This window comes from Staurois parvus, unplaced genomic scaffold (genome assembly GCF_062004578.1).
Source record: "Staurois parvus isolate SC_StPar_1 unplaced genomic scaffold, SC_StPar_1.0 ptg000183l, whole genome shotgun sequence".
In the NCBI taxonomy this organism is placed as follows: Eukaryota; Metazoa; Chordata; class Amphibia; order Anura; family Ranidae; genus Staurois; species Staurois parvus.
The window spans coordinates 4,980,404-5,002,421 of record NW_028317979.1 but is presented as its reverse complement, the minus strand read 5'-3'; the positions used below and the strand labels follow the sequence as shown (position 1 = coordinate 5,002,421).

General features: G+C 47.2%; 1 long non-coding RNA gene across 1 annotated transcript in view; it reads right to left on the bottom strand.

Annotated features, from left to right (window-relative positions):
• Nucleotides 1-1,167: 1,167 nt before the first annotated feature.
• The window catches only part of LOC149462189 (uncharacterized), a 352,283-nt gene continuing 331,432 nt past the window's right edge, over nt 1,168-22,018 (bottom strand). Inside the window, exon 4 of the long non-coding RNA XR_016312696.1 lies at nt 1,168-1,438. This is a non-coding gene — a long non-coding RNA (uncharacterized LOC149462189). The remainder of the gene's footprint in view (nt 1,439-22,018) is intronic.

The window sequence follows — 22,018 nt, the reverse complement described above, 5'->3', positions numbered from 1 at the left end:
CATGAGTGCTCGGAACAGTTGGTGTGTGGCAGTATACAAGGAATCCTTTTTAGAATTCCAGGAAAAGCAAACACTTCAGCATACTGCTGCTCTTCAGCGGAGAAGGTACTTGTAACCTGCAGCCAGCTGAGGTATCTAGAATTAGTTCTTTCAGGAATGCAGGGTAAAAAAAATATCACATATCTCATAAATATTGATAATTTTTTTGAGACTACAGACTTAAAGTATATCTAAACCTGAAGCCAAAAATTTAATATATCATAGCTTAATAGTGCTTGTGATGGTGTCTATATTTGTTGTCTTTTTCAAGCTTCTTTTGCTTTATTTTGACCTGTTAATCCTGTAAATAACACATAACCTGTTCTGTTATTCTCCCACTGTATCTATGGAGGGAACCACAGTCTTTACTCTAGGACAGGGGTCTCTAAACTGCGACCCAGGGGCTGCATGTGGCTCTTTGCTTGTTTTTATCCGGCTCTTGAGGGGACCTTATTCCCTCCAATGTGAACAACAGTGGGACATATTTCCTGCCACTGTCACTGACAATGAGGCACTATTCTTCTCATTGACACCAACAATGGGGCACTATTTCTCCCACTGACACCAACAATGGTGCACTATTCCTCTCATTGACACCAATGATTAGTCATTATTTTCCCCCCAATACTAAAGATGGGGCACTATTCCTCCCATTGACACAGATGGAGCACTATTCCTCCAGTTGACACAGATGGTGCACTATTCTTCCTATTGACACAGATGGGGCACTATTCCTTCCACTGACACCAACCATGGGACACTATTCCGCCCCCTACTACCAAAGAGGGGACACAATTTACTCCCACTGACACCAGGATATTTTCTACTCCCACTGGCCACATTCCAGACCCCCTAAAGTTTGGAAGGGCAGTAAACTGGTCCTATATTTAGAAAGTTTGGAGACCCCTTCTCTAGGCTGTTCTCCTGATATTAACTGCAAACATGTTCATAACACTTTACCTCCATTACATGGGGTCAGGGCAAGTGGTAGTTTAAGGTAAGGAAGATATTCTTTGAAGCAACTAACATTAAGTGACAAGGCACAACATTTCTGGCAAGGTCAAAAGGTATCTTATGTACTTGTTGAAAATATTCAGAACTTGAAAAAAATAATGCAGCCACCAAATCTAAAGACTGTTGGATGAAATTTATTGCATTTTTGTTCTTGGGTTTAGTTAACCTTTAAACTAGAACTTCAGCCAAAATAGATGAATAAAAATAATTAGCCCTTTGAAAGATAAAAGAGCAACAACAACCTTTACTGCAGTATTCACCTACAATCCAGAGATTCCTCTTGAAGTAGTTTTTTCCTGTCACTAGATGTCCTCACTCTGATGTTCTATTTCTTTTCACCCACTTCCTCTGAGCCTAGATCAACCTGAATCCACCCAGCTGGAGGCTGTGAAGGAAAAGCAGCACAATGATAAACTCATCTCTCTGTCAGCCTGCTTGGTTCTCCTAACAGCATGCTTCTTCTCAACACATAAACTGTTTAACTCCCTGTGTTGCTTCTTCTTCTCACACTCCATTTCTGCAGTACAGGGAATGCAAGAGGCTGATACCAGATAAAATTTCTCACTATCTATTTCTGTCTCTATTTCTTCTGCTTAGAGCTCAGCATTAACACTTGTCAGTGCCAGAGACATGATACTGTAAGGCATTAGAAGTGGAGTCATGGCATATGCAAATATAAATTGGCCTCCAAATCTGTTGGGGCTAAGGACCTCACCCAGCCTGCATTTCACCAGATGGGCTGATCAAGTGAACAGAGAAGCACTGACCAGTGTTAATAATTACTAAGGATGAACAAATCTGCCTGGGTAATGTTTACAGATGGTTTAGCAAATCCTATTTCAAATTTGATAAACCTGAACCCCACTGAACTCTATAGGAAGCAAATCATATTAGTAAATTCTGGCAATTTTCAGGAAATAGGAACACTACTGCCAAAAAATGCATGACAATCTGGGCACTGCCATAGGCATAGGAGAAGAGTACCAACAAATAAAATAAATAAGTACAGTGGTGAGAGGGTATTTTCTTGTTTCTGCAAGGACATGAGAAATAAACAAAACCTGTAAATAACATGCTTAGGAAATTTCTTCAAACTTCGTCCTATGAAACAGTATAATTTCCATAGTCTTAAAGATTGACTGCTTATTTTGCTGTAAAGCTACTTTCCTTTTTTCCTTTTTTTTCACAGTACGCTTAGCAGACATAGAACAGAACCCCAATCTGATTCATTGTAGTTTTATATTCAACTAATTTTTATTGAGGAATTTTACAAATATAATACAAAAGAACATCAAAAACAAAAAATTGTATCTGGTACATTGTTATACATTTGTGGGTTCGTTCATTGGGTAAGGCAACAAATGGGATTGGAGTATTTTGAGGGTCCCTTAAGGGAGGCACAGGGCCTAGAGTGTGTGCCTTACCTTCTGGTGTTGAAGGAACAAGGGGTGAGGGGGGAAGGAAGGGAGGAAAAGCAGGAAGTGGTCAGTGGGAAGGTGCATAGGAGGAATAAACAGGAAAATATAGTAACACATTAACAGTGCCAGTCAATATATATCATAATGTACTCCATATGTTGTGAGCTATCAAAATTTAATTGTACAATTAGGGTTAATTGACCATAAATACCAAGCCTTGTGAAATTTAGTGCTAGTGGGGAGTAGGAGAGAGAATCCCCTCTCCATATCACATTGTGTGGTTAAATCATGAATTACTTTAGTTAAGGATGGGGAGTCTAAGGATTTCCAAAGTCTGGTAATATTGTTTTTGGCTGCGTAAAGTATATGCACAATAGTGGTGCATGTGTCTGGGGGACAGTTATCTAATCCGATATGGAATAAGGCTAGTGAAGGGTTAGATCTTACTTTGTTCCCTGTTATTTCTGATAACAGATTAAATATATTGTTCCAGAAGGATCTGATTGATTTGCACTCCCATATTATGTGAAAGAGGGATCCTCTATCTCCACATTGTCTCCAGCATTGTGAAGAACAAGTGGGATCGATTTTGTTTAGTCTGTCAGGAGTTAGGTACCAGTGATGTAGGAGTTTGAGGTGTGATTCCCAGTGGGATGCACAGTGGGATACTTTGTAAGTTATTTTGAAGGCTCTATTCCATGTCTGGTCAGTGTATGTTTGGGATAGTAGAGTTTCCAGTTAGTCAGTGATGTTGTTCGTAATTTGAGTTTGAAATCAGTAATGATGGAATAGAATAAGGATATTCCTTTGCCTGGGTAGGTGCTTTTACTCAGGAATAAGTACGCTTGGGTGGGTAGTGTTGTGAAGTGTGGAATGTTTGTGTTTTTGAGGCAATGAGCAATTCTGTAATAGGTAAAGTTTTCTTGTTTTGGAAGGGAGTATTTGTTTTGGAGGTAGTGAAATGGGGCCGAGGCATGCTTTGTGAATAGGTCCAATAAGGATATTACCTCTGCAGTTTCCCATTTGGTGAGGTTTATATGTGGAATCATGGTGTATAAGATCTTGAGTGGAGTAGAGATCTTCATCGAGCTCGTGGATAATTGGTTTGAAATGTATGACCATGCTTCCAGAGATGCTCTGATGCAAGGATACTGTAGTTGAAATGGGTTTTTTTGTTGGTTAGTATGAGGTGTGTCTGTGGTGTTGTGGGGTGGAATTTTATAGTTTCCATGTTGGTCCAAATTTTCTCTTTAGATGGATGCCACCAGTAGTACATTTGGTCAAGTAGCTATGTAATAGGTGTGTAAGTGTGGGAGGTTTGCTCCTCCTTTGCTGTATGGATGGATTAATAGGTTATTGGTGCATCTGGGTCATTTTGATTCCCAGAGGAATTGAAAACATTTATTTGGCGATATGAAAACATTTTATAGGAACCGGGATAGGTAGGGTTCTAAAGATATATAGTAATTTGGGTAGTATAAACATTTTTAGGGCTGCCAACCTGCCAAGTTTGGAGAGGCCGTAGGTCCTGAGAGTTTGAATTTCTTTAGGAAGTGATTGAAGAAATGTTTTGTGATTTAGGTCATATAGTTGGGATGTCAAGGCTGTGAGATTGATTCCCAGATAGGGAATTGATTTGTCATTCCAAATGAACGGGAATTTTTTTTAAAGGGATTCCTGGATATGTTTATGTGTGTAGGTTTAATATTTGTAATTGTTTGCATTGAGTTTGTAGTATGATACTTTTGTAGTATGTCCACTATTCTATTTAGAGATTGAGTAGGGTTAGTGAGCATTAGAATGATGTCATCTGTGAATAGACTTATTTTGTGTTCAGATTCCTGGTGTTTTATACCTGCAAGATGTGGGTGTGCTCATATTGTAGAGGCAAGTAGTTCAATTAAAAGGGCCAATATTATGGGGGACAATGGGCAGCCCTGTCTGGTGCCGTTCGTAAAGTCAAATGGTTTTGATAACATACCATCAGTAAGCACTCTGGCTGATGGGGAGGAGTATAAGGACATGATAGCTTTTTGTAGCCATCCTGAGATTCCAAATTTCTGCAACGTTGATTGCATAAATCCCCAGTGGATGCGGTCAAAGGCTTTTTCTGCGTCCAATGATAGGAGCAGAGAGGGGGTTTTGTGATTTTGTAGATCGTGGATAAGTGAAATTAGGCGTCTGGTAGCATCTGGGGCCTGATGACCTGGTATAAATCCTACTTGGTCTGGGTTTATCAGTGATGGCAATATGGTAATTAGTCTGGATGTGGATTACTTTGGCATATATTTTAACATCAGTGTTGATCTTTCCCTGGTTTGGGAATAATGGTGATAGTAGATTGAAGCATTTCTTTTGGCATAGTTCCCAAGGATGCGGCAGAGTTGAAAAGTTTTGTTAGGTGTGGTGTGAGGATGTTAGCAAAATTTTTATAATGTTCGTTGGTGTATCTGTCAATGCCAGGAGATTTGTTAAGTGGTAATGAGTTGATTATTTTTTCTATTTCTTTTGGGTGAAAGGGTTCAGAGATAGATTGTAGTTGGGTCAGAGTAAGGCCTGGAAGTTTGATGGAATGTAGAAAGTATTGAATGTTTTCAGGAGTTGGTTGGGGTGTGTTTTTATCATCTTTAAGATTGTAAAGAATTTGGTAGAAGTCTGCGAAGGTATTGAATAAATCTAACGGGTTAGAAACTAGGGTTTTGGATTTAGGATTGTGAATCACTTTTATTTTGTTTTTTAGTCACTGTTGCTTGACTGTTTTGGCTAGGAGGGTACTTGCTTTGTTGTTTAATGAGTATTATTTAGCTTTTATTTTTTTTAGGTTTTGGTCATATTGATATGATAAGAGGGATCAAAGTTTTTCCCTTTCTTTTAGTAGGGAGGAAGAATTTTCCACAGAGGGGTTGTTTTTGTTTATGGTTTCTCTATGTTTGATAGATGTTAGGAGCTCTTCAATTTGGAGCCTCCTGCGAGTTATTGTTTGGTAGTTGACCTTTATGAGGATTCCTCTCATAAAGGCTTTGTAAGTGGCCCAGAGTGTATTGATTGAGATGTCTGGTGTGTCATTTGTTGCAAAAAATAGGTCATGTGCTTCTGTAATGGTTTGCTTATTCTTTGGGTCTGTGAGGATCATGGAGTTTAATCTCCATGGTTTGGTGTTAGGTAGACTATCTGGTGTAGTTAATGTTATAGAGATGTGTGCATGGTCTGACCAGTATATTGTACGAATTGGGGATGATAAGATGTGTTGTAGAGTCAATTTATCGTATAGAAAAAAGTCTATTCTGGAGTAGGATAGTTTGGAGGCTGAGTAGTTTGAATAGTCCCGTTTGGAGTCATGTTGACATCTCCAGATATTGTATAAGTCGCTATCATGTATGAATTGATTCAAGCTTTGGTGTGGGGGTATTTTCCCCGATGAGGAGTCTATGTGTGGGTTTTCCACTTCGTTGAAATCTCCACCTATGATTAGATGGCCTTTTTTCATTGGAGTGAGTTTATTCATTAGTTGCTTGAAGAACCTGAGTTGACTGGAGTTGGGTCCATATGCGTTGACGAGTGTGAATGTTGTGTTGTTGATGAGACAGACTAATATTAGGAAGCGTCCTTGGGGGTCGGTGTATTCAGAAGTGAGTTGGAAGGATATCGAATTTTTGATTGCGATTAGGACTCAGTTAGCCTTTTAGGAACTTGTGGAAACCCAAAAACATACATATAAAAAGAACTTGCTAAAAATGCAAGGATCTTGGGTAGCCTGCAAGGCTACTGTCATCTGGTGGCAGTAACTTGGTGTAAAGGCCATCTGGGTATTACCCAGAAATTTTGAAAGTTTGCAGTGAGCGTTTAGTAGGTTCGAAACGTTTTAGATATCTGTGGCAACATCAAAAGTTGTAGTTGATCGGGAATTCAATTCTTGTTAGGATATACAGTAGGTCAGGTCCAGTCACACTCCATTCGGTGGGGTTGCTGGTTGGTCATCTACTGGGATTATATTACATTCTATGAGAAGGTTGATACCGTCCTCTAGGTTTCTTATGATGTGGGTTTTGCCCTGGTGTTTTACAAGGAGCTTGGTAGGGAAGCCCCATTGGTATCCTATGTTGTAATTTCTGAGAGCTTTAGTTACTGAAATAAATGTTTTCCTGTTAAGGAGTGTTTCTTCAGATAGGTCTGCATAGAGCTTTAATCCTGCATGGGATGTGGGGAACACTGAGGGGTTTCTTGCTGCTTCCATTAATTTTTCTTTAATGTGATAGAAATGGACCCTTGCTAGAACATCTCTTGAGACCGAGACGGGTAAAAATGCTGGTTTTGAGATTCTGTGTATTCTATATATTGCGGCTTCCATTGTGTTGATTGTCGGTATCAGGTGTATCATCAATTGTTGTAGGTATGAGGGTAGTGCGTCGGGTGCGATTGTTTCCGGGATACCGCAAATTTTAATGTTGTTTCTTCTTGAGCGGTCCTCTAAGTCTGCAATTTTATTTCGTAGTTGATGGATCTCTGATTCCTGCTCTATATGTGCATCTACTACTGTATTGTGGGCCATGGTCATATCTGACATTTTGTTTTCAATATGTTGTAAGCACTTTGAATGATCAGAAATGGCGTTAGAGATTGGAGTTATCACATTAGCAATATCATTATGTAGAGTCTGCATGAGGGAGAGAAGCATGTTTTTCAAGGATAGTTCGGACACAGGTTGGTCTGATGCTGGAAATTCCTCTATGGCTGACAGTAATGAAGGAGTGTATAGAGTAGCTGAGGCCTGTGATTCAGTGAGTGTAGGGCCTTCTATCCTGGATCTGGATTTTGCTAGGCTCCTTGTTGTGGGAGAGAGAGGGGGAGATGAATCACCCGGGTCGCCTTCATACAGTAGCACGAGCAGCCTGGGATCTGGATTATAGCCGCTGTCTTCATTTACAGGACTGAGACATCCACTCTGTGAGGTGCTGGCAACATTTTGGAATCTGGGATCCTGTGCGGAGTAAAAATCTGTCAGCCTTTGCGGCTGAGCTGGAACTTTCTACCTTATGGGCATTGTGCAGGAGGGTGCGGAGGACTGATCCCCTGAGACTGGTATGTCTAATTCCCGTGTGTTGGGTTGTGGTCGCTGTGATGTCAGGTATAGCTACAGAGCTGCTCTACATCGTGGCCATCTTGGGAGCAGGTCGCGCATGCGCCCTTCATTGTAGTTTTAATGTAGTCATTGAAAAAATGTTGTGGGGTTTCCCTTAATATTCCAGAAAAAACAAAAGACCTTTGTCTCAGCATACAGCCTGGGTGGTCAGGACAGGGATGGGCAGCCATCGTGCATCTCCCCCTTCCCCATCCTGGACCAGACTAGGCCACAAGTCTTTCAACACTGGAGGGGGTACTTTGCAAGGGCATGGGTCAAACACAAAAAAATACATTTTAATAATATCACCTGATGTAAATCCACATCACTCACAATTTTAAATCTGGTCCATTACGTCAACCAGGATTCCCAGCTGTCACTCTGTTATCTATGAGCATACACTGGCATTGGTACTTCCTGACTACCTTTCCCTGGCTGCACTCAATTCTTTTGGCAGCAGAGTTGACTTTTTAAAAGAGTAAAAAAGGATTTTATAAAAGTTTTTCACCATTTTATGGGAGAATTACTAAAACTTAAGCAAACTGAGAATCTGGTGCAGCTATGCATGGTAGCCAATCAGCTTCTAACTTCAGCTTGTTCAATTAAGCTTTGACAATAAAACCTGTAAGTTGGTTGGTTTCTATCCGGAACTGCATCAGATTTTGCACCCTTCCAGTTTTAGTAATTCAAACCCATTGCATTGTTAGTTGCTTTTAGATACTGATGTTAGGATGTGTTATTATCCCACATTGTTTAAAGTTCACTTTAAAAAAAATAAATAAATAAATAAATAAATGCTCATTTTTTTGTAGATAAGTGCAGACTTAAATGCTCTGGTTGCCCTGTGCAGCCTCTCTGACTGCTTGGGAAGGATTATGGTCCTCCGGACCCCTATGCAGAGACTTCCTATGGGTGGAGCTCTGAACTGTTGCCAAGTCCTAGATTATAAAGTTTGTGAATGCCTGCGCACTCAGCTTGCTGGTTACTGGCAAGACTGGGTTTGGAGACTCCTTCCCTTTCAAAGAACTTTGAAGTCTCCAAGCTCCAGACCCTGATTCGGGAATAACAAAACACAAAAAAAAAGTAAAAACCACCTTTCTCTACTAAGAACTTACATTTTGGAGTTCCACACTTTGCATATGTGCAAACCCCATGCCACTTTCTCCTGCATTTTCACAGTGGCAGGGCCTCTCTCTGCCACAAGATGTTCAGGCTCCATTAGTGCCAGTGGAAATATGTCCCCTCACTGGAATAAATCAGAAAGAGCTGTTATTGAGAGTACAAACGTTGAGTAGCTTGAGGGCCCCCCAGTCACATTATGAAGGTGCACACACTCTGTATGTGTTCTTGCTGAGTAGGGGGACACTTCAAAGCAAACACTTCTGACACTGTTGGTGGTGATGATCATTCACGTTCGATAGACGACTGTGTCATTGACAATAAGGATGAAGCAGCATATAGGACTTGAAAAATGGCTTGACATATGGAGAAGGAGAGGCCACATTGGAAGAGATTGGCAGGAAATATAGCAATGACATATTCCCAAACCAAAAAGGGCCTGATTGAGATACGATACATCTTTCAGGTTGGCAGCTCTAGAATCATTCCTTCTTCCTCTGTGGCTTTCAGTCAAGGATCAAATGCAATTATTGCTAGTTCAGTTAGATCTATGGTATGGACCATGATGGCCAAGAAGCTAACATTTTCAAAAGGAGGTAAGCATAGCTTACATACTACTTTAAGTACACATTTATATAATCTCTCTAATTTTATTTTGGAGATAACCAAGAAATGGGTAGTTTTTGACCAACCCAAAGTTTTTTAGGAGAAATTACATTCCTAAAGTCACCAATGACATGTTGGTGACGTTTGAAAATCTTGTTTACTCAGAGGTGCAACTGTTGTAGGATAACAATAAGCATACTGTAGGGATTCCCCAGCAGGAAAAAGTAATTACTGAGAATGGAACAAGGATAGCAGAAAATGGTTCTGGTCACCAGCATGAGAGAAATGCCATCTTACTCAAACTGCTAAACCACATCCCCCATATTCCCAGTAGACCATTATGTCACTGTTGCTTAGGTGCTACAGGAAAAAAGGTATGGGTAGGAAAAGTATATATTCTGTTTCAGAGCAGATTTTTTTTTTAATGCCAGGAGGGGACCCTGATGTACTAAGTGAACCTTGTCTCTTAGTGCAAGGTCTCTTTTAAGTATTTTGAGTAAAATACCAGGTACAAATATGCAGTGTGTAGAGTCATAACTCTAAATTAGTATTAGAGCAGATGCCATAATTATTTTTAGCACCCTCCAACCACCAAAGGCATGTGAGGTGCCCCCAGTGGCAGACTGGCTGACATTTATCCCAGGGCTAAATCCACGGTTTGCAAATTGGGGATCGGGAAACATTGGTTGGCATTGGGTGGCTCTGAAAACTCACAGGGAGGGAGGGTTAAGAGCTGCAGATATCCACAGCCAAACTTACAGACTCCAGCTCAATTTTCAGCTTGAACACTGTAAAGGCCCTTTAAGGCAAACCAACAACATTGTAGAACCACTTCCTACCACTCCATCCCCCACAGCTATCTCCTCCTGTACCACTATCCCCTCCCTCCTAGATTGTAAGCTCCAAGAAGCAAGGCCCTCGAACCCCTTGTGTATCACATTGTATTGTTATTGTACTGTCGCATGTTCTGTCTCCCTTTGTAATGTACAGCGCTGAGCGAACTGTTGTCGCTTTATAAATACTGTATAATAATAATAATAACAGCACAATCTAGCTGAATAACAGGATTCTTTGTGCTTTGTCTCAGGAGAATTCCCGGGCCTCTTTGAGGATCCAGCTCCATCCATCTCCTTCCTCCAGGGGCGTCTACCTCCTTGAGTCTATACAGGCTACAGGTCAGACAACTCGACAGCACACCTCCCCAAGATAAAGCCAAGGGGGAAAAGAAAGCCTCACAAGGTTAATCCTGAATATTTCAGCCCTCTGTTAACATGCTCCACTAGCAATGAACCTTCTAGTGGTTGCTTAGAGGGAACATAAATATTCATAACCCAGTATTACTGTAGCCTCACACTGTATTGCCAGAGGTATCAGTGACACATACTAGAAGCAGAGGAAACAACAGATACACTGATCTTAGGGGAAAACCAAATAAGTGCAGACTATGAATTAGTGTTGGCTATTTAACACCCAGCAACATAAATTTAGATAGCCACCCCTGCTCAAGAAAGGGTGGCTATGTATTAAAGCAAGAGGATCAGGGTAACAATCAGGCAGCTAACACTGGACAATAGTTGTCTATTTATTACTCTAAAACTGGTCATAGATGGACTGAAATTTAGCTGGTTCAGCAGGGACCAGATGAATTTCAATCCATTTATGGGCAGGCTAGTTGTACAGAAGTCAATCTTTCGACTGACCTCTGTACAACTAGCTTGTTGGAATGTTTTCACTTGATCATTGCTGATGGATATAGCTGGCAGTGCTAGTGACTGTATTCTGATGGTGGGGAAGCCTCTCCACTGTCAGAATACAAAAGCTTTGTGAAAGGGATTCCACCATTCACCTCAAATGCATGGATAGATGGAGGAATTGATTCATTTTCATTCGTTCAACCCCCTGGTTGAACAAAAGAAAATGAATCCTGTAAGGCCTGCCTAAGCACGTTTCCTTTAAATATTTATACTATACTAGTTAATTCTATCTCTGCCTTACATGAACACATTTGAAAAATAAAGTTGACATTTTAATTCAAAGCTATTTACAGGGATCTTTGGGAAAAAAAAATCTGAATGTCAAAAGTATTAGATGCATTAGCAAAAAATAAAAATTACACAAAAGAGGTTTTGGTGAAAGAAAAATGTACTTATCAGGGTACAAATCTGTATCTGGTCTCTTCTATAGAGTTTGTAGACAAGACCCAAGTGCAGCCTTGTACTTCACATTCAAGTATTACATGTTGTAAACAAATAAATAAATGAATAAGCTGTAAAATAAGCCACCATTGACCCCTGTAGCTGTCCTTAAAGCAGGTCAGCTCACCCTGTTCCCCCTTTCTAGTGCGCCTACTCTAATTTTAAATTGAATATTAAAAAAAGGGGAGGCTGCTGAGTAGAGATGACCAAAGGTTTGGTTTGAACTTGGGTTTCGACTGAACCTATAAGGAAGTTGTCACTCCCATCCAATGTCACCCAATCAACTGCGGCCAAGGTATTCCCCACCTGACGGGTGAATGTACACAAAGGGGTGGGAATGCTTGTGACATCAATTACTTTATATGGATATATGGCCATATTATGTCAATGGCATTGACCTTTAATGATTATGTGGCCAAATTAAATGTCATAAGCATCACCACCCTATTGTGTAGCTGTGAGGTGGGGGATGCCCTGACTGAAGTTAATTGGAAGTGGGCCAGGGGTGACAGCTGCTAAGCTATGGCTAGGGGGGTGTAGCAGAGTGATCTACTGGGACAATGCCCGGAAATTTAGCACTTCTGCTGTGAGCTCTGAGGATTAATTACTCTACAGTATCTGCAGATACAGAGGTCAATGAGGGCTTTTTAACTCTAATTTACTTTTTGACATGTTAATACCTGGAAGGCTCTAGCCTGGCTATACTTGTACTTAATACAACACCCAACTTTCACCATAGCTACCAGTCACAGCTTCACCCCAGCACACTTTTGGGGTGTATTTACACTAGGCCCTTTGGCCGTTGTCAGCTCTTCCTCCTGTTGGTTCACGTGACCAGAGTACCACACCACTTTTTTTTTAAATGCTGCTTTTGTTTGAATTCTGAGGTCAGCGGAGAATCCCCACTGACAGCAGGGATGACTCATCATTGTTAAGAAGCTGGCGGGTGCCAACTCCTTAACAACCAATAACTCATCTATGGTGCTGACTAGAGATGAGCGAAGTATTCAAAAATTCGATTCGACTGATTCGGCGAATTCGTGGACAATATTCGATTCGAGTCGAATATATTCGCTGTGAATTTAACTTAAAAAAGGGTGTTTCTAGGCTTCAGAGAGACTTAATATTAGTGCAGAACACTGTACCTTTAATTTAAATGCCCTTGGAGTCTGCTGGGGAAGAGAAATAATACTGTCAGTCAGTATGACATGCAGATGAGTGCCGTCGATCTTAGAATCACCGCACACTTCACTCATTTGGGCAGTCACGGGGCCAAAACCAGAGTGTGGAGCCACAGTGTGGCGGTGGAGGCAGCAGCAATGGGAGGCCATGCAGCAACCTATGACAAAATGGAAACCAGCAGGAGTGTGAGGAGACCTCAAAGTGACACATGGCAGAGTGGGAGCAATGGGAGGCGGTACAGGGACCCATGTCACACTGTGGACCCAGCAGCAGCGTGACGAGGCGGTACGGGGGCCCATGGCAGATTTGGGGCCTGGCAGCACCTATGGGAGGCCTGTAATCTGCCAGCAACCTATGACAAAATGGAAACCAGCAGGAGTGTGAGGAGACCTCAAAGTGGCACATGGCAGAGTGGGAGCAATGGGAGGCCGTACAGGGACCCATGACAGACTCTGGACTTGGCAGCAGCATGAGGAGGCGGTATAGGGGCCCATGGCAGATTAGGGGCCTGGCAGCAGCTATGGGAGGCCCGTAATCTGCCAGCACCCTATGTCAAAAAATTCAACACACCAGCAGTGTGAGGAGACCTGAAAGTGGCACATGGCAGAGTGTGGCGATGGAGACAGCAGCAATGGGAGGCCGTACAGGGACCCATGAGAGACTCTGGACTTGGCAGCAGCATGAGGAGGCGGTATAGGGGCCCATGGCAGATTACGGGCCTGGCAGCAGCTATGGGAGGCCCGTAATCTGCCAGCACCCTATGACAAAAAATGGAACACACCAGCAGTGTGAGGAGACCTGAAAGTGGCACATGTTTGGGGCATGATTCATGGCGGATTTAGTCAGTTGTGTCAGGAACTGGTGGTTTGAAATCCAGACTAATCCACGCCTGATTCATTTTCACAAACGTGAGTCTCTCCACACTTTGGGTGGACAGTCGTGTCCTCCGCGGAGTTGCAATACCTCCTGCCGCACTAAACACGCGCTCCGATGCCACGCTACTGGCCGGGCATGACAGCCTTTCAAGGGCAAATTCAGCTAGTTGGGGCCAAAGGTCAAGTTTCGTTGGCCAGTAGTCAAGGGGATTGTCTACCTCGGTTGGCAGGGTGCTGTCCAAGTAGGCCTAAGCCTGTTGTTTGAGGTCCTGCTCCAGGTCCACCTGATGCTGCTGCTGCTGCTGCGGCTGGTTAGTAGTTTCCTCACTGCGCTGGTGAAGAAAGCTACTCATCATCGACTGCAGACTGAGGCAGCCGCTGCTGGTGGAGCTGCCACTGCTCCTACCACCCCACCCCTCCCCTGCTGCCATGGCAGCGGAACGCGAGCGCACAGGGCCCACAGTGTCTGAGGATGGACGTTGGCGCAGAAAGGCAGAGACCAGCTGACTACATAGGTGGTTTTTATAGTACGTTATTTTGGCCTCCCTCTCAGCAGGTGTGAAAAAGGCCACCATTTTTGAACGGTAGCGAGGGTCCAACAAGGTGGACAGCCAAAAGTCATCCCTCTGTCTGATGGTTATTATTCGGCTGTCGGTACGCAAGCAAGCGAGCATGCTATGGGCCATTTGTGCCAAGGAATGCGAGGGACTCCCTGCCTCCATCTCCACAGCATACTGCCACGGTGCGTCTGGGTCCTCTGTCTCCTCTTCCTCCTCCTCTACCAGATGCTCCTGCTCCTCCACTCCTGTCCGCTGAGTGGAAAAAAAACCCATTTCACTCAATAATTCCTGAGCACCAATGTCCTCCTCTACCTCCTCCTCTTCTTCCTGTCCTGCCCCCACAGGGGTCATGTGGCGTTGAGATCTGTATGCCACGTCTACCGCACCCTGACAAGCCATTGTTAACAGCATTTGTTCCAGGACGTGCAACAGAGGAATGACGTCGTTCATCCCATAGTCCTGCCGACTCACGAATAGCGTGGCCTCCTCAAAGGGCCTGAGCAAGCGCAGGTGTCACGCATGAGCTGCCAATGGCTGACATCTAAGTTACACAGGGAGCACCTTTATCCGCTTTTAACATCAGGAAATCTGTGATGGCCTTTTGCTGTTCGTAAAGGCGGTCTAACATATGTAGGGTTGAATTCCACCTTGTTGCAACGTCACAGCATGAGGAGTCGGTACGGGGGCCCATGGCAGATTACGGGCTTGGCAGCAGCAATGGGAGGCCCGTAATCTGCCAGCACCCTATGTCAAAAAATTCAACACACCAGCAGTGTGTGAGGAGACCTGAAAGTGGCACATGGCAGAGTGTGGCGATGGAGACAGCAGCAATGGGAGGCCGTACAGGGACCCATGAGAGACTCTGGACCTGGCAGCAGCATGAGGAGGCGGTATATAGGGGCCCATGGCAGATTAGGGGCCTGGCAGCAGCTATAGGAGGCCCATAATCTGCCAGCACCCTATGTCAAAAAATTCAACACACCAGCAGTGTGTGAGGAGACCTGAAAGTGGCACATGGCAGAGTGTGGCGATGGAGACAGCAGCAATGGGAGGCCGTACAGGGACCCATGAGAGACTCTGGACCTGTCAGCAGCATGAGGAGGCGGTATATAGGGGCCCATGGCAGATTAGGGGCCTGGCAGCAGCTATAGGAGGCCCGTAATCTGCCAGCACCCTATGTCAAAAAATTCAACACACCAGCAGTGTGTGAGGAGACCTGAAAGTGGCACATGGCAGAGTGTGGCGATGGAGACAGCAGCAATGGGAGGCCGTACAGGGACCCATGAGAGACTCTGGACCTGGCAGCAGCATGAGGAGGCGGTATATAGGGGCCCATGGCAGATTAGGGGCCTGGCAGCAGCTATGGGAGGCCCGTAATCTGCCAGCACCCTATGTCAAAAAATTGAACACACCAGCAGTGTGAGGAGACCTGAAAGTGGCACATGGCATAAGAGACTGTGGACCTGGCAGCAGCATGAGGAGGCGGTATAGGGGCCCATGGCAGATTAGGGGCCTGGCAGCAGCTATGGGAGGCCCGTAATCTGCCAGCACCCTATGTCAAAAAATTCAACACACCAGCAGTGTGAAGAGACCTGAATGTGGCACATGGCAGAGTGTGGCGATGGAGACAGCAGCAATGGGAGGCCGTACAGGGACCCATTAGAGACTCTGGACCTGGCAGCAGCATGAGGAGGCGGTATAGGGGCCCATGGCAGATTAAGAGCCTGGCAGCAGCTATAGGAGGCCCGTAATCTGCCAGCACCCTATGTCAAAAAATTCAACACACCAGCAGTGTGTGAGGAGACCTGAAAGTGGCACATGGCAGAGTGTGGCGATGGAGACAGCAGCAATGGGAGGCCGTACAGGGACCCATGAGAGACTCTGGACCTGGCAGCAGCATGAGGAGGCGGTATATAGGGGCCCATGGCAGATTAGGGGCCTGGCAGCAGCTATGGGAGGCCCGTAATCTGACAGCACCCTATGTCAAAAAATTGAACACACCAGCAGTGTGAGGAGACCTGAAAGTGGCACATGGCATAAGAGACTGTGGACCTGGCAGCAGCATGAGGAGGCGGTATAGGGGCCCATGGCAGATTAGGGGCCTGGCAGCAGGTATGGGAGGCCCGTAATCTGCCAGCACCCTATGTCAAAAAATTCAACACACCAGCAGTGTGAAGAGACCTGAATGTGGCACATGGCAGAGTGTGGCGATGGAGACAGCAGCAATGGGAGGCCGTACAGGGACCCATGAGAGACTCTGGACCTGGCAGCAGCATGAGGAGGCGGTATATAGGGGCCCATGGCAGATTAGGGGCCTGGCAGCAGCTATAGGAGGCCCGTAATCTGCCAGCACCCTATGTCAAAAAATTCAACACACCAGCAGTGTGTGAGGAGACCTGAAAGTGGCACATGGCAGAGTGTGGCGATGGAGACAGCAGCAATGGGAGGCCGTACAGGGACCCATGAGAGACTCTGGACCTGGCAGCAGCATGAGGAGGCGGTATATAGGGGCCTATGGCAGATTAGGGGCCTGGCAGCAGCTATAGGAGGCCCGTAATCTGCCAGCACCCTATGTCAAAAAATTCAACACCAGCAGTGTGTGAGGAGACCTGAAAGTGGCACATGGCAGAGTGTGGCGATGGAGACAGCAGCAATGGGAGGCCGTACAGGGACCCATGAGAGACTCTGGACCTGGCAGCAGCATGAGGAGGCGGTATATAGGGGCCCATGGCAGATTAGGGGCCTGGCAGCAGCTATGGGAGGCCCGTAATCTGCCAGCACCCTATGTCAAAAAATTGAACACACCAGCAGTGTGAGGAGACCTGAAAGTGGCACATGGCATAAGAGACTGTGGACCTGGCAGCAGCATGAGGAGGCGGTATAGGGGCCCATGGCAGATTAGGGGCCTGGCAGCAGCTATGGGAGGCCCGTAATCTGCCAGCACCCTATGTCAAAAAATTCAACACACCAGCAGTGTGAAGAGACATGAATGTGGCACATGGCAGAGTGTGGCGATGGAGACAGCAGCAATGGGAGGCCGTACAGGGACCCATGAGAGACTCTGGACCTGGCAGCAGCATGAGGAGGCGGTATATAGGGGCCCATGGCAGATTAGGGGCCTGGCAGCAGCTATAGGAGGCCCGTAATCTGCCAGCACCCTATGTCAAAAAATTGAACACACCAGCAGTGTGAGGAGACCTGAAAGTGGCACATGGCATAAGAGACTGCGGACCTGGCAGCAGCATGAGGAGGCGGTATAGGGGCCCATGGCAGATTAGGGGCCTGGCAGCAGCTATGGGAGGCCCGTAATCTGCCAGCACCCTATGTCAAAAAATTCAACACACCAGCAGTGTGAAGAGACCTGAATGTGGCACATGGCAGAGTGTGGCGATGGAGACAGCAGCAATGGGAGGCCGTACAGGGACCCATGAGAGACTCTGGACCTGGCAGCAGCATGAGGAGGCGGTATATAGGGGCCCATGGCAGATTAGGGGCCTGGCAGCAGCTATAGGAGGCCCGTAATCTGCCAGCACCCTATGTCAAAAAATTCAACACACCAGCAGTGTGAGGAGACCTGAAAGTGGCACATGGCATGAGACACTGTGGACCTGGCAGCAGCATGAGGAGTCGGTACAGGGGCCCATGGCAGATTAGGGGCCTGGCAGCAGCTATGGGAGGCCCGTAATCTGCCAGCACCCTATGTCAAAAACTTCAACACCCCAGCAGTGTGAAGAGACCTGAATGTGGCACATGGCAGAGTGTGGCGATGGAGAAAGCAGCAATGGGAGGCCGTACAGGGACCCATGAGAGACTCTGGACCAGGCAGCAGCATGAGGAGGTGGTATAGGGGCCCATGGCAGATTAGGGGCCTGGCAGCAGCTATAGGAGGCCCGTAATCTGCCAGCACCCTATGTCAAAAAATTCAACACACCAGCAGAGTTTGAGGAGACCTGAAAGTGGCACATGGCAGAGTGTGGCGATGGAGACAGCAGCAATGGGAGGCTGTACAGGGACCCATGAGAGACTCTGGACCTGGCAGCAGCATGAGGAGGCGGTATATAGGGGCCCATGGCAGATTAGGGGCCTGGCAGCAGCTATAGGAGGCCCGTAATCTGCCAGCACCCTATGTCAAAAAATTCAACACACCAGCAGTGTGTGAGGAGACCTGAAAGTGGCACATGGCAGAGTGTGGCGATGGAGACAGCAGCAATGGGAGGCCGTACAGGGACCCATGAGAGACTCTGGACCTGGCAGCAGCATGAGGAGGCGGTATATAGGGACCCATGGCAGATTAGGGGCCTGGCAGCAGCTATGGGAGGCCCGTAATCTGCCAGCACCCTATGTCAAAAAATTCAACACACCAGCAGTGTGTGAGGAGACCTGAAAGTGGCACATGGCAGAGTGTGGCGATGGAGACAGCAGCAATGGGAGGCCGTACAGGGACCCATGAGAGACTCTGGACCTGGCAGCAGCATGAGGAGGCGGTATATAGGGGCCCATGGCAGATTAGGGGCCTGGCAGCAGCTATGGGGGGCCCGTAATCTGCCAGCACCCTATGTCAAAAAATTGAACACACCAGCAGTGTGAGGAAACCTGAAAGTGGCACATGGCATAAGAGACTGTGGACCTGGCAGCAGAATGAGGAGGCGGTATAGGGGCCCATGGCAGATTAGGGGCCTGGCAGCAGCTATGGGAGGCCCGTAATCTGCCAGCACCCTATGTCAAAAAATTCAACACACCAGCAGTGTGAAGAGACCTGAAAGTGGCACATGGCAGAGTGTGGCAATGGAGACAGCAGCAATGGGAGGCCGTACAGGGACCCATGAGAGACTCTGGACCTGGCAGCAGCATGAGGAGGCGGTATATTGGGGCCCATGGCAGATTAGGGGCCTGGCAGCAGCTATGGGAGGCCCCTAATCTGCCAGCACCCTATGTCAAAAAATTGAACACACCAGCAGTGTGAGGAGACCTGAAAGTGGCACATGGCATAAGAGACTGTGGACCTGGCAGCAGCATGAGGAGGCGGTATAGGGGCCCATGGCAGATTAGGGGCCTGGCAGCAGCTATGGGAGGCCCGTAATCTGCCAGCACCCTATGTCAAAAAATTCAACACACCAGCAGTGTGAAGAGACCTGAAAGTGGCACATGGCAGAGTGTGGTGATGGAGACAGCAGCAATGGGAGGCCGTACAGGGACCCATGAGAGACTCTGGACCTGGCAGCAGCATGAGGAGGCGGTATATAGGGGCCCATGGCAGATTAAGGGCCTGGCAGCAGCTATGGGAGGTCCGTAATCTGCCAGCACCCTATGTCAAAAAATTGAACACACCAGCAGTGTGAGGAGACCTGAAAGTGGCACATGGCATAAGAGACTGTGGACCTGGCAGCAGCATGAGGAGGCGGTATAGGGGCCCATGGCAGATTAGGGGCCTAGCAGCAGCTATGGGAGGCCCGTAATCTGCCAGCACCCTATGTCAAAAAATTCAACACACCAGCAGTGTGAAGAGACCTGAATGTGGCACATGGCAGAGTGTGGCGATGGAGACAGCAGCAATGGGAGGCCGTACAGGGACCCATGAGAGACTCTGGACCTGGTAGCAGCATGAGGAGGTGGTATATAGGGGCCCATGGCAGATTAGGGGCCTGGCAGCAGCTATAGGAGGCCCGTAATCTGCCAGCACCCTATGTCAAAAAATTGAACACACCAGCAGTGTGAGGAGACCTGAAAGTGGCACATGGCTTAAGAGACTGTGGACCTGGCAGCAGCATGAGGAGGCGGTACAGGGGCCCATGGCAGATTAGGGGCCTGGCAGCAGCTATGGGAGGCCCGTAATCTGCCAGCACCCTATGTCAAAAAATTCAACACACCAGCAGTGTGAAGAGACCTGAATGTGGCACATGGCAGAGTGTGGCAATGGAGACAGCAGCAATGGGAGGCCGTACAGGGACCCATGAGAGACTCTGGACCTGGCAGCAGCATGAGGAGGCGGTATATAGGGGCCCATGGCAGATTAGGGGCCTGGCAGCAGCTATAGGAGGCCCGTAATCTGCCAGCACCCTATGTCAAAAAATTCAACACACCAGCAGTGTGAGGAGACCTGAAAGTGGCACATGGCATGAGACACTGTGGACCTGGCAGCAGCATGAGGAGGCGGTACAGGGGCCCATGGCAGATTAGGGGCCTGGCAGCAGCTATGGGAGGCCCGTAATCTGCCAGCACCCTATGTCAAAAAATTCAACACCCCAGCAGTGTGAAGAGACCTGAATGTGGCACATGGCAGAGTGTGGCGATGGAGACAGCAGCAATGGGAGGCCGTACAGGGACCCATGAGAGACTCTGGACCTGGCAGCAGCATGAGGAGGCGGTATAGGGGCCCATGGCAGATTAGGGGCCTGGCAGCAGCTATAGGAGGCCCGTAATCTGCCAGCACCCTATGTCAAAAAATTCAACACACCAGCAGATTTTGAGGAGACCTGAAAGTGGCACATGGCAGAGTGTGGCGATGGAGACAGCAGCAATGGGAGGCCGTACAGGGACCCATGAGAGACTCTGGACCTGGCAGCAGCATGAGGAGGCGGTATATAGGGGCCCATGGCAGATTAGGGGCCTGGCAGCAGCTATAGGAGGCCCGTAATCTGCCAGCACCCTATGTCAAAAAATTCAACACACCAACAGTGTGTGAGGAGACCTGAAAGTGGCACATGGCAGAGTGTGGCGATGGAGACAGCAGCAATGGGAAGCCGTACAGGGACCCATGAGAGACTCTGGACCTGGCAGCAGCATGAGGAGGCAGTATATAGGGGCCCATGGCAGATTAGGGGCCTGGCAGCAGCTATAGGAGGCCCGTAATCTGCCAGCACCCTATGTCAAAAAATTCAACACACCAGCAGTGTGTGAGGAGACCTGAAAGTGGCACATGGCAGAGTGTGGCGATGGAGACAGCAGCAATGGGAGGCCGTACAGGGACCCATGAGAGACTCTGGACCTGGCAGCAGCATGAGGAGGCGGTATATAGGGGCCCATGGCAGATTAGGGGCCTGGCAGCAGCTATAGGAGGCCCGTAATCTGCCAGCACCCTATGTCAAAAAATTCAACACACCAGCAGTGTGTGAGGAGACCTGAAAGTGGCACATGGCAGAGTGTGGCGATGGAGACAGCAGCAATGGGAGGCCGTACAGGGACCCATGAGAGACTCTGGACCTGGCAGCAGCATGAGGAGGCGGTATATAGGGGCCCATGGCAGATTAGGGGCCTGGCAGCAGCTATGGGAGGCCCGTAATCTGCCAGCACCCTATGTCAAAAAATTCAACACACCAGCAGTGTGAAGAGACCTGAATGTGGCACATAGCAGAGTGTGGCGATGGAGACAGCAGCAATGGGAGGCCGTACAGGGACCCATGAGAGACTCTGGACCTGGCAGCAGCATGAGGAGGCGGTATATAGGGGCCCATGGCAGATTAGGGGCCTGGCAGCAGCTATAGGAGGCCCGTAATCTGCCAGCACCCTATGTCAAAAAATTCAACACACCAGCAGTGTGTGAGGAGACCTGAAAGTGGCACATGGCAGAGTGTGGCGATGGAGACAGCAGCAATGGGAGGCCGTACAGGGACCCATGAGAGACTCTGGACCTGGCAGCAGCATGAGGAGGCGGTATATAGGGGCCCATGGCAGATTAGGGGCCTGGCAGCAGCTATGGGAGGCCCGTAATCTGCCAGCACCCTATGTCAAAAAATTCAACACACCAGCAGTGTGAAGAGACCTGAAAGTGGCACATGGCAGAGTGTGGCGATGGAGACAGCAGCAATGGGAGGCCGTACAGGGACCCATGAGAGACTCTGGACCTGGCAGCAGCATGAGGAGGCGGTATATAGGGGCCCATGGCAGATTAGGG